This window comes from Rhinopithecus roxellana, chromosome 15, assembly GCF_007565055.1.
Source record: "Rhinopithecus roxellana isolate Shanxi Qingling chromosome 15, ASM756505v1, whole genome shotgun sequence".
Lineage (NCBI taxonomy): Eukaryota > Metazoa > Chordata > Mammalia > Primates > Cercopithecidae > Rhinopithecus > Rhinopithecus roxellana.
This window is the reverse complement of record NC_044563.1, coordinates 67,551,255-67,562,956: the sequence shown is the minus strand read 5'-3', so window position 1 is coordinate 67,562,956 and position 11,702 is coordinate 67,551,255. Positions and strand designations below refer to the sequence as shown.

Genomic DNA, 11,702 nt, shown 5'->3' with positions numbered 1-11,702 from the left:
TAAACTTCACAATAACACTATGAGGTAGGTGTTAGCATTCTCATTTTATAGATAAGGAAACTGAAGTTCACAGAGGTTAAGTAACTTGCTTGTTGTCTCACAGTTAAACAGCCAAGTAAGAATTTTAGACTTGACTGACTTCAAAACTCACCATAGATTATCAGGATGTAAAGGGATGGGTGATATCTACTTGAGTGTTATAATGCAGAGGTTCTAAAAGGACACAATGTGCCTCCTCTGAGGAAAAGCCATCACCGGTCAACTCCAACACAAGTCAACCATTTCCATCTTAATGTTATTACTTAGAGGATTGGCATTATTGGTTACTATTGTGTCCTATCAGAATTCAACTAAAGTTTGTAATACATTTGGATGGGTTCTCACTGATTTATTTATAGTTCGAGGCATAGATACCTCATCTTCCCCAAGAATGAAAGCCATGTCTTTTAAGAGATGCAGGCTCTATTAAACTTAGAAAAACATTAGCCATCGTTTGAATATTCATAGAAATATCAAGAATCTGGCACTAATCTCCAGACACTTAAAGACTATTTAAATAGTTGCTTGATGCAACATGCTTATTGGTTAAGTATTGTAAACAATTGTGAACCATATTGTGCCTACCATAGAAGTGATGTCACTTCACCATAAAAATCACAAGATTACATTAGAACACACAAATCAGGCATTTTCAATGATTTATGTAGCCAAATGCCAGACTTCTAAAAAAGAGCTGGCATGGCACTGTAGATAGGCATCTAGTATGATATGGTTAGGAGTCTCCTTGGTCTGCTAAATTCCAGAGGGACTAGAAGTCTGCAGAAGATACTGAAGTATAAATAACCACATCTGTCACCATTGAGTAAAGGACAGAAGGCAGAATGGGATGGGGGCTCATGGACAAGGGCTAATGGAAAGAAAATGAAAACCACCTTTTCTCAATCTCCTTTCCTGGCCTTGGACTAAGCTCTCAAAATATGTGGCAATGGCCTCCATAGTTTCTTAAGTAACCAATTAACAAGTCAAGTCAATTTTTAAACAACTGACTTGCACATTTTCCTCTATCTCTCTGATCACCTTTCCAACAAAATTCCTCAAAAGAGTTGTTGATATGGACTATCTCTCATTTCTCTTCTCCAGTTCTCTCTAGAACCTTTCAAACCGCCCTTGACAAGGCCACCAGTGACCTCTGTGCTGACAGATTCTGTGGTTGGTTCTCCAATCCTTGACCTTTCAGCCACATTTGACAGTCAATCACACTGTCCTTGGATGGAAGGCTGGAATTTGGGGCTATTTTGTTCACTATTGCATCCCAACTTCTGGAATAGTGCCTAGTACATAGTAGGTGTTTCATAAATACTTATTGAATAAATTGTTCAATTCCTGGAGGAGGTGAATCATAAAGAATAGGTAAGAACTAACCAGGCAGGTGAGGATGGAAGAGAATTCTGGCCAGAAGAAATAGAAGCTCAAAGCCACAGAGGCCTGAGAGAACTTGGCAGATTCAGTAACATCCAAGTAGTTCTGAATGGTTCTGAAGGATGCTCTCCATTAATTCCCATCTCCATTCAGGGGGTCTCTTGCACAGTGGGGCCCCTTCATCCCTAGGGCGATTAAGCCATTTCCTGGCTTGTTTTAGGGAGAAGCTCTTGGAGCCTGAGACTCATTGCTCCCTCTTCCCAGCTCAGGTGCTCTCACCTGAGAAGCAACAGCTGCAGGTGGGGGCCACGGGAAAGGAGGGAGTGAAGACAGAAGAGAAGGGACAAGCTCTCAGATTAATCCGGTGAGTTCATCACACCGGAAAGGTGGATCCAGAAAAGCCATGTTTGGCAGGTAACGGGCTCTGCCTGTGTGACTCAGCAGCCTCTAGCGTGGCATCCAAGCTGAGCTGGTTGAAGTAAGCCTCGTTCCCCAAGGCCTGATGAGTGAGCTTGTAAAGGGCTCGCTGAAATGCATTGCAAAACCATTCACTGTTCCAGCAAGATGCTTTAAAACCAGGCTCAGAACTAATCCCAAAAGAGGGAGTCTTGATCCAAGTTCACAATGCATGTGAATAAGTCACCCGGCATCTGCCAGCAGGCTTTAGTTCCATGTAAACTGGGAAATCAACAACGTTCTGTTGGGTGTGCAGCCCATTAGTAAAGGGCCACTGGTGCTCAAAGACGCTGGGATTGAGATCCTCGGCCTCCACAACAGGGCCGCTTCACGTACCTCTTGCTTTTCTCGCCAAAGCGTCTCAGAGTGTTTGCCCAGGATGGATGATTTATCCCATTCAGCAGATGAGGCCCAGATAAGCTAAATTCTGCCTGCAATCACCCAAGTCAGTTCCTGAGGTCAGAATTGAGACCTAGACCTGCCAGCCCTGTTGTGGCCATTGGATGGCATCCTCTGTGGGACTCGAGAGGACAGCAGAGACCACGGGGCAAGTCTTCTTGCATGGAAACTGGTGGGCAAAGGGGATGGGCAGGTGTGGGGGTGGAGCACTGAGAACCTCTCAGCACAGCAGAAAGAACAATTCAAAGCTTATGTCCTACCTGAGGTGTGTCAGTGGTATTTTCTTTGTAAATAAAGGACATCAGTGCTGAGATTAGTAGTTGTATAATCATAAAAGGTTGAACTGCAAGGGGCCCTGGGAGAGCATCAATCCAATTTCTTTTGTTTCTTGGTGAGGAAATGGAGATCCAGAAGGTCTGTTTCAGTTGCTCAAGGTCGCACAGTTGGTTTATGCTGGCACCAGCACTGGAAGGCTTGTATCTTCAGCACGGATCCTGTGCTCTTTGCAAATGCCAGTCATTCTCACAATAATTCTCTGTTTTTTGACGTCACCTTGAAACCAGGTCAGTCTCCCCCTCTAAAACTTTAGGTAGCTCCTCCTCTCTGCTCTTCTGACCTCTGAACTGAAACCACAGAAAGACATCACAGTTGAAGGGTGGGTGTGCACTGCTCGGCATTGTCACTGAAGACTTCAAACCCCTTGAATCTTCTACTCATTTGGTCTTGGAGCCAAAACTAACACAGCCATGAAAAGAAATGCTGGGAAACCTCCGAGACACTCTTGGAGAGGCAGCTTCTGGGAGTTGGTGAGCCTGGTTTCACTGACAAGGTCAGGCCCACTCTGGGGCATGTGAGGGAAACGTGTTTGGAGCCGTGTTCTCAGGCTACTTGCCTGGGCCTTCCATTCCACTGAGTGACAATCATGGCTCTCGGCAGGGCGGCAGCTGCCAGCGGGAGGCTCTCCCATCACTCACTCACCCACCAGGTGTTCCTCCCAGCCACCACAGCAGCTTGGCAGGGAGTGCCACTGCCAGGGTGCTGATGGGCAAGGCGGTACAGTGCTTGCTCCTCTGCCGTCCAGGTGTCAACAGACGGAATATGGATCTGCCCTCCCTTAACAAATAAACAGAACTTTTACAGGCTGAGTAATCCCACATGGGATAAGCCAGACTGCCAGTTACCCCAGGTTTTCCAGCCAGGATCGAGCCTCTTTTGTCCTGGATCACAGAGCCCGTCAGAATTCTTGTACGGAGTGGTATTTCCAGAACGCTGGTCATCCACTGGGTAGCCGTGGGGTAGCCGTGAGGCTACACGTCCCTCACACTGGAGTTGCAGGGAGCCAGGTATTCCTGGAGTTCCCTTTGGCAAATGTCCTACCTCAGTTCCCACAATCTATGTTCATGGTTCTGTGCAGATGCAATCAATTCCCCCCAGTCAGCCCCAGGAAAGAGCGACAACTTAAGGAAGGGGCACTCTCTTGCAGGGAAAGACACCCACCCCAAACCTTTTCATTCTTCTCCTAGCTGCTTTCTGACCTCAGCGAATGGGCAGGGAGACAAACTCTTGAGTCGTTTTCATCTTTGTGCTGATTGGCTTCCAGTGCCAGGCCTCGACTGAACGGGGTAGAACGCGGCAATCTGGCTGGATCCTGACAAGTGAAAGGGGGATGCCGGCAAGGTGGACAGAGACCAGGCTGGAAGTTGAGTCCTGGAGTTCCACAGCCACGTAGGATGAAGCTCATAGTGCTAACGTAGTAAACGCACCAGCCTAGGAATCAAAAGTCCTGGGCTTTGAGATGCTTGCTTAGGTGTCACTTAACTTTCTTGAACCTCAGTTTCTTCAGCTATAAAATGGGGATAGCAATACCTCCCCTGCTCACCCCACCTAATTATGAGGTAGAATAAATGAAAGCTTTGGGAAAGCCAGTGAGTACTCCCCAGAAAGAAGTTTTCACTTTGCCTTTGGTCCTTGTTTTGTTGTTGTTTTTGTTTCTTTTGTGTGTGTGTGTTTGTTATTGTTGTTTATTTGTTTTGGAGACAGAGTCTCGCTCCGTCACCCAGGTTGACTGCAACCTCTGCTTCCGGGTTCAAGCAATTCTCACACCTCAGCCTCCCGAGTAGCTGGGACTACAGGCACACACCACCATGCCCAGCTAATTTTTTGTATTTTAGTAGAGATGGGGTTTCACCATGTGCCCGGGCTGGCTGGTCTTGAACTCCCTTGGCTCAGGCAATCTGCCCACCTCACCCTCCCAAAGTGCTAGAATTAGGTGTGAGCCACCGCACCTGGCCCACTTTGCCCTCGTGAGCAGTCCCGGTGTTCCTGCCTACTGGCTGGTTTAGCCGCCGTGGACCACTGCTGAGTGAGGGGTGGGCTCCCCTATGAGGGAGGACAATGTAGTCAGCCCCTGGAGTTATCATTTGTTCCCCTCCTTTCTGTACATTGTCGACAGACACTGCTCAAAGAAGAAAGGGATACTATCCCTAGTTACAAGGAGGGACTAGTGCTGCCCGATGGCTGTGGCTGATCCACGAGGAAGTAAACTTGGACTGGGAAAACACAAACTGTCTTGGCCTGCAACATACATCCCACTGATAAACCTACTGATAAACCGTAACATCGGTAAGACATCTGTCTGGACCTTTTAGGTCTGAACAGACAGGGCAGCTGCTGAGAACCTGGGGAAACTGACAATCCGATTCCTCTCTGTGATCTGAACCTTCCCTCTTCTCACTGCATCACCAGTGCAGGCCTCTTTGACTCACACAAGACCGTTTTTTAGCACAGGGTCACATCGAGGTCAACCATCAACCCCAATGCTACAGAAACTCACCTCTGACTGCGAACCTCCAGGTTTGTTTTAATCTACCAAGCAATGAATTGGCACTTTTCACTGAGGAATGACTACTGGGCCCTGTAGAGCTGCTTTAAGCTCCGTGACTTAATGACTCTCCTGTTTAATGGAAGCAAAAGCCGTTTAAGTGGTCACAGCTGCCAGAAACTTTGCTAAAAGAATGAACTTTCTGAGCAGGTTAGGCAGTAGCAGCGCTAATCTCTGAGCCCGCCATCCCTTGCCCGCCCTTATCTCAGGCTTGTTTTGACAGCACCCGGAGCTGGTCCCATGAGAAGAGCAGCAACCTCGCTCCTTTCCCTTTTCACGTCTTCTGCTGCAGCCCATGGTTTGCTGCAGGGGGGAAGGAAGAAACAATCAAGCATTGTCTTGTTGAGGACTGGTGTGTCAGGGCCTCATGGAATAAGTATTATTTGCCTGGGAGGGGAACTGGCTGGAAGACAGCTCAGTGTCAGGTGTGGGCTGGGGCGGAGGGGCAGGAGGGCAGTGACGTTTGGGTTTGGTTTTATTATTAGTTTAATCTTTTTCTCTCTACTGCTATGGATTTCTTTTCCTCCTGACAGGCCATTAAGCACAAAGCTTGTGTCTTCCCCAGCCTCTGCCAGGAAGAAACAAAAGACATTTTCCAAAGGATGTGCCCTTGTGTTACTAGGGCTCCTCGGTCACTCCCTGTCCAGCTGTGCGTGGCAAAGGGTGCACACTGCAGGACCCTCACAGGGTGAAAGCTCCTCTGGGAGACCTCCGTCTGCGTCTGCAGCCCTGGCAGCTCCAGATGTCTTACCTGATGGGTTCATGGCTCTGTCATTTTGTCTCTCAGGCAAATACTGAAAGGACGGTAGGCTCCTTTGTAGGTCTGGGGAAACTGGGCACCCCGCACCCTGGTATCCCAGTCAGCCAGCACTTACTGAGTTCTTCATGTATGCAGGTCACTAATGGCTCTAGCCTGCTGCATTTCACAGTTCCTTCAACAATTTTGCCTCAAGAAAGCCGCACATCTCTCCAGAATAAAGAACTAAAGATCAGTGACTGTGAGACAGACACTTGAAGGATTGCTCCATAAAGGTCGAGCCCTTCTTATCTTAGAAGAATAAGAACATTTTCTTGTAAGGAAAACAAGAGCCCCGTGGCCTTTCCACAGCCACAGAGCAGTGGAGTAGTGAAAGGGTGCCTCCACTGTGCAATCAAGAGTCTTCTTTCTGGCCAGGCATGGTTGCTCACACCTGTAATCCCAACACTGTGGGAAACCAAGGCAGGAGGATCACTTGAGCCCAGGAGTTCGAGACCAGCCTGGGCAACATGGTGAGGCCCCGACTCTACAGAAAAATTAAAAAAGTACTCAGGGATGGTAGCATGCACCTGTGGTCCCAGCTACTCAGGAGGCTAAGGTGGGAGGATTGCTTGAGCCCATGAGGTAGAGGCTGCAGGTGAGCCATGTTCTCTCCACTGTATTCCAGCCTGGGCAACAGAATGAGACTCTGTCCCCCCACCCTCAAAAAAAAAATGTTTAACCATAAACCTTTCCCCCATCCCTAAATCCATTTTGGGTATAAGCCATCTACCCAATGGCTGTAATAATAGTTGTTGATGATTGAGAATGTACAGTATGTTTGGGCACTTGCTAAGTGCTTTCCATATATTATCTCACCATGTGGCAAGCCTGGAGAAAGCCTGGAGAGAGTGAGGAACTGCCCAAAGTCACACAGGTCATCAGGCTTCCTGAGAATGGCACCACGGCCTTGGCTTTACAGGCATGGCACTTGAGTTCACCTTCACATGCTGGGGATCCTGTGTTCCCAAGAGGCAGAGACCCTATCTGTGCACTTTTGTTAATTATTTTTATATACAAAATAATTCAGTCCTGTGCTCAGTGCCATGAATAATTAGGGATTTAATACACGCTTTTGGAGGGTGATAACGATCTCACCATCCCAGCCAGTGAAAGAACCATTCCCTCCCTTCTCTCAAAGAGAAACAAAGAGCCACAGCAGGCCGAGCCACCCCAGGCACACTGCAGGGTATCTGGAGATGGCACCAGCAGGTGAGTCCCGCAGACCTGGCTTTGGATCCCAGCCTGGTCACCCACGGCCTGGCCCCTGGGGTGCACCGGCTGACCTCTCCAAGGCCAAGTTTCTCCAAACATGGGAGAAAGTCACAGCACCTACCTTGTAGGGTCATTGTGAAAATGAAGTGAGAAAATGCCCACGGTGTCCCAGCAGCCCTGCCTGGTGGAAGGTAGGTGTTCCATGTCAGTCTCCTTCCTCAGCGCCCAGGCATCTTCTTCCTCTTGTGGAGCTCTCAGCACTCGGGAGCCCCTTCAGTAAGACCTAGAATGCAGTTTGTTGACCAAAGGAGTGCTGGCAGGGAGGGAGGATCCCCATTTGGGTGGCCGTATCTCCTACCTCTGCTCTTGGTCCCCCTCTGCCTTCGGGACATTCCCACCAACACAGGCTGCTGGTACCACACCCTGCTTACCAGCATGCACTGCTCTTCTTACTTACCCCAAAAGCCCAGGCTTGAATATCCTGTTGTCCTCAGTGGCACGGCTGAGACCAGGCTGGAGCTTTTAAACAAGATGTAACTCAAGTGGGGAATAACATGCAAGTAACTCTGAAGGTGACTGCTGCACCCTGTGGCCCACACAGAGAGGCTCTCTGCCCAGCCTCACTTGTCTGCAAAGGATATCCTCCAGCCTGTCTAGAGTCCACAAGGTCCAGGCTGGAGAGAAAGAGACCAAGGAGCCAGATGTCTCTCTCCCACCCACGACCTACTTTCTGAGTTCTTACTTCCATACTGAAGACAGACCTTCTTCCCAGGGGATATCAGGAGTCAGAGTTCCTTTCAGTGGTTCTTGCCTTAATATATTAAGGAGTGTGGCCCAGCAAATAAACGTCAATTCAACAATAAACCCTGTGTCTATACATGCAATGCTCCCTGGAACAGTGGGGAAAGGGAAGAGGAGGGGAATTTGATTACAAGTGCTTTATATTTACTCTGTCTCATTAGATGCTTCCAACAGGCCTATCAGATATTTTAGGACCATCATTCCTAATTTGCAGGTGACAAAAGTTTGGCTTGGAGAGGTTAAGGGAATGACCAAGCTAAGCCCAGTTCTCCTGTCTCCCTCCCTTGAGTTCAGGATATCAACCCAGTCCCTGAATCTTCCCCAAGAACAAGCCTGGGGCCAGGGTGAGAAAGGGGCTTCCTGGAAGAGCTGAGTTAAATTGGCACTGGATGCAGCCACAGGCAAGAGGACATGGTGGTTGTCTCTCTCTCTGCTAGGTTGTAGTCCAGGAGACCTGGTTCAAGCCCAGGCTTTGCCACTTGGAAGGCTGTATGGTCTGAAATCATTATTCTCAGTGCCTCAGTTTCTGCATCTGTAAAATGGTAAGGAACAAACCAATTAATATACATAAAGCCCTTAGTGCCCTTGATGCCTAGAACATGTAAGTATTTAATAAATATCAACATTTTTATTAACATTGTTATTGTTACGTTATTCCCTTTCAAAGTCTTGCAACAAATAAATGGGATGACAGATGTGAAAACATGTTATAAGCTGTAGAGGTAAGAAATGACCACTCATGCATGCTGAGAAGGTAACAGGAAAAAGGACTTTGCCTTAGATGATGTCATTGAACAGCCTCAAACTTTCAACAGAAAGCACAGAAATACTCCAAAAAGAGTACTCCAGTAATGTGAAAGCAGGCCACCGAGTGCAAGTTTCTGCCACAGTTCCAGGGCCAAGGCTGTTTCCAGAGAGCCCTGTAATTGCTTTCAACCTGTGCCTCACCCAAACACCATGGCCGGCGCAGGTGGACACCTCCCCTGTCTTCTCCTTCCACGCTGGGCCCCAGAAAGAAATACTCCAATAATTTACCTAGTAGTTTTCAACTTTAGGTCAGATTGTTTGTTATGTATATAACTGTTTGCATTTCACTTACTTATCCTCAGTCATCACATACCTGGGAGGGAAGGAGGCTGCGCAGAGGCCCAGGAGCCCCAGCCCCGCGTGGTTACGCCTGTCTGCACTTCTGGTCTTAGTCGTGGGGTGCCTTAGTGTGAACAGAGCACACAATTAAGCTCTGTCTCCCTTTCTCAGCAAACTCAGGTGCAATCCTTCTTGACAGTCTGGAGGAACCAGGAAGGCTGGCCACCCAGTGAGGGGAAGTTGCTGCTAGCCGATTAATGGCTGAAAGCCCAATAGTACCATCCCTCACTGTCTTGTAGCAAAGACTCCTTGGCTCGTGTTTAGAATGTTAGCCAAATAAGAGTCACTGAGTGCAAGTTTATGGCAGCACTCGGCTGGAAACAGTGGGGCATCTAGGGGAAGTGTCCGTGCTTGGTCCCTGCCCTTACAGAGATCAGTCTGGCTGATGGAATGAGACCAATGAAATGGAAACAATGAGCAAATCATAAAAGGCAGTACTGTCATGAAGAGTTTGATTGGATGACAGAATGCAATTGTTAAGAGTAGGGAGAGATGGCCAAAAGCTAGAGTGGGCAGAGAAAGGTTCCTGTGGGAAGAGGTTTGTTAGCAAGGCCTTTCAAGCGTGCAGGAGTTGAACTGGTGGGAGGGAGAGTGGCATTCCACGTTGGGGAAGCTACGTGAGAGAATCTAGGAGACAGAAAAGAACAAGGGCTGTTTATAGAGTAGAGGCCAAACTGGCATGACCGGAGTAGAAGGAAGGCATCCTAATTCCCAGCCTTATCCACTGCTTTGAAAGAACCAGGAAAATGAATTCCTATTGGCCATAAAACTAGTTGAAGGTGATGTACCCCATCCTATTCAGCCTCCCACATTTATAGCTATACAGGAACAACTCTCTGAAACTCAGTCTCCTCACTCATAAAATGGGATGGTAATATGTGTCTAGCAGAGCCAGTGAGAATTAAAAGGGATAAGATGCACTGGCTCCCAGGGCAAGTACTAGCAGACAAGGAATAAGGCAGTCCTCCCTTAACACTCCACAGAGAATAAATGTCCTCCGACTCTCCCAGGAGGCAGAGCCCAGCTCTCCTTCCAAACAGCCTTGGAATTGCTTGGCCTCTGTACTTCTTTAGCGAAGTTGTGGGCAAAAGACAAATGCAGAGTTCTCTTGTACCTGCCAAGGAGAGAGAACCAGACCCTGTGTGGGTCTCTTGCTGTTGACATTGATCCACAGTGGGTGCAGGATGGGACTGAGGCAGGCCCACCTGCCCGGAAAGCCTGCCTGTACCCTGACCCTGTGGGGCCCTAACAAACACCCTCCCAGCCACAGGGGCTCTGCAGAGCTAGGCCAGTTGTCCTGTGGAGGCGGGGACCCTCCTCCTGCCCTGCCACTCTCTCTTTCTCCTGAGAGGACAGGCAGGTGGGCATGGCCACAGGAGAACCTCTCGAAAGTGCTAACTGGCCCAGGGAAACAGATGTGGCCTGATAGGGTGTTGCCTACCAGAGATTCAGAGAGCATGGGAGAAGTTGAGCGAGAGGAGGCCGTCATAGTGCACGCCGTCCTGCACGCAGCCTGGCGTTAGGGAAAGCATTTGTGAGGGGAAGTGGTGATAGGTGGTTGCTAGGTTTGGAAACAAACAAACAGCCGACGAAAATGTTTCAGAAGGAAGGAGTGTCTACTCAATCAGCCCCGAGGGACATGTCCGCACTGCCTGACCGTGCTCCTCAGCCTGGTTTCAGGCCACCGAGTCCAAGTTTCTGCCACAGTTCCAGGATCGAGGCTGTTTCCAAAGAGCCCTGTAACTGTTTTCCACCTGTGTCTCACCCATTCCACCTGTGTCTCACCCAAACACCAACGCTGGCGCAGGCGGGCACCTTCCCTCCTTTCTCCCTCCAGGCTGGGTCCCAGAAATCATTAGAGGAGGGAGGAATAAGTCCAGCGTGGCTGTGCCTGGCAGAAGCCCGGGTGGGTCTGTGGGGCTAAGAGGCAAAGGCGGGTGGCGAATGTGGGCCAGCGGGAGCCTGGAGGGGTTGACACCGCCTGCTCCATGGCAAGCCCCTGGAGGAAGAGCCCTGCTATGCCCTGAGAGCGAGCGCGGGCAGGTGTAACCACGCGGGGCTGGGGCTAGGGCTCGGGGCTCCGCGCAGCCTCCTTCCCTCCCAGGGACACCGCACAGCTGCGCCCTGCCAACTGCGCGGGCCTTGAGATGCTGGTGGCTGCCGCGGGCTTGGCCTGCTCCTCCTGCACGGCCATGCAGGAGCCACCGTGCTGTGCCTCTGCTTCAGATGCTTGGCTAGAGAAAGGGTGGCAAGACAGGGCAGTGCGTGTGCGCGCGCGGGTAAGTGCATATGAGTGCACACATATGTGAGTGCATGTGTGTCTGCGCGTGTGCGTGTCCATGGGAACCAGAAGGGGCACCCTCATTCTGAGCCGCCAGAGGACTGCCTGAAGCTGCTGGATAGAAACTCCCCTAGAATGTAAGCTCCGTGGGGGAAGGAGTTTTGTTTGATGGCTGCTGTATTCCCAGTGCCCATTAAAGTACTGGGGACACAGTAGATGCTTAATAAACAGCTGTTGAGTTAATCAATGGACTCTAGGAATGGAGGCATGCCAGCCCTTCCGGAACTGCAGAAAGGGCAAGGCCGCAT

General features: G+C 49.5%; 1 long non-coding RNA gene across 1 annotated transcript; it reads right to left on the bottom strand.

Annotated features, from left to right (window-relative positions):
• Positions 1 to 5,132: 5,132 nt before the first annotated feature.
• Positions 5,133 to 10,233, bottom strand: LOC104656670. Its single transcript, XR_747160.2, has 4 exons — positions 9,970 to 10,233; positions 8,271 to 8,499; positions 7,288 to 7,449; positions 5,133 to 5,458 (listed from the first exon to the last, which is right to left on the bottom strand). It is a non-coding gene; the product is annotated as an uncharacterized LOC104656670 (long non-coding RNA).
• Between the last annotated feature and the right edge of the window lie 1,469 nt (positions 10,234 to 11,702).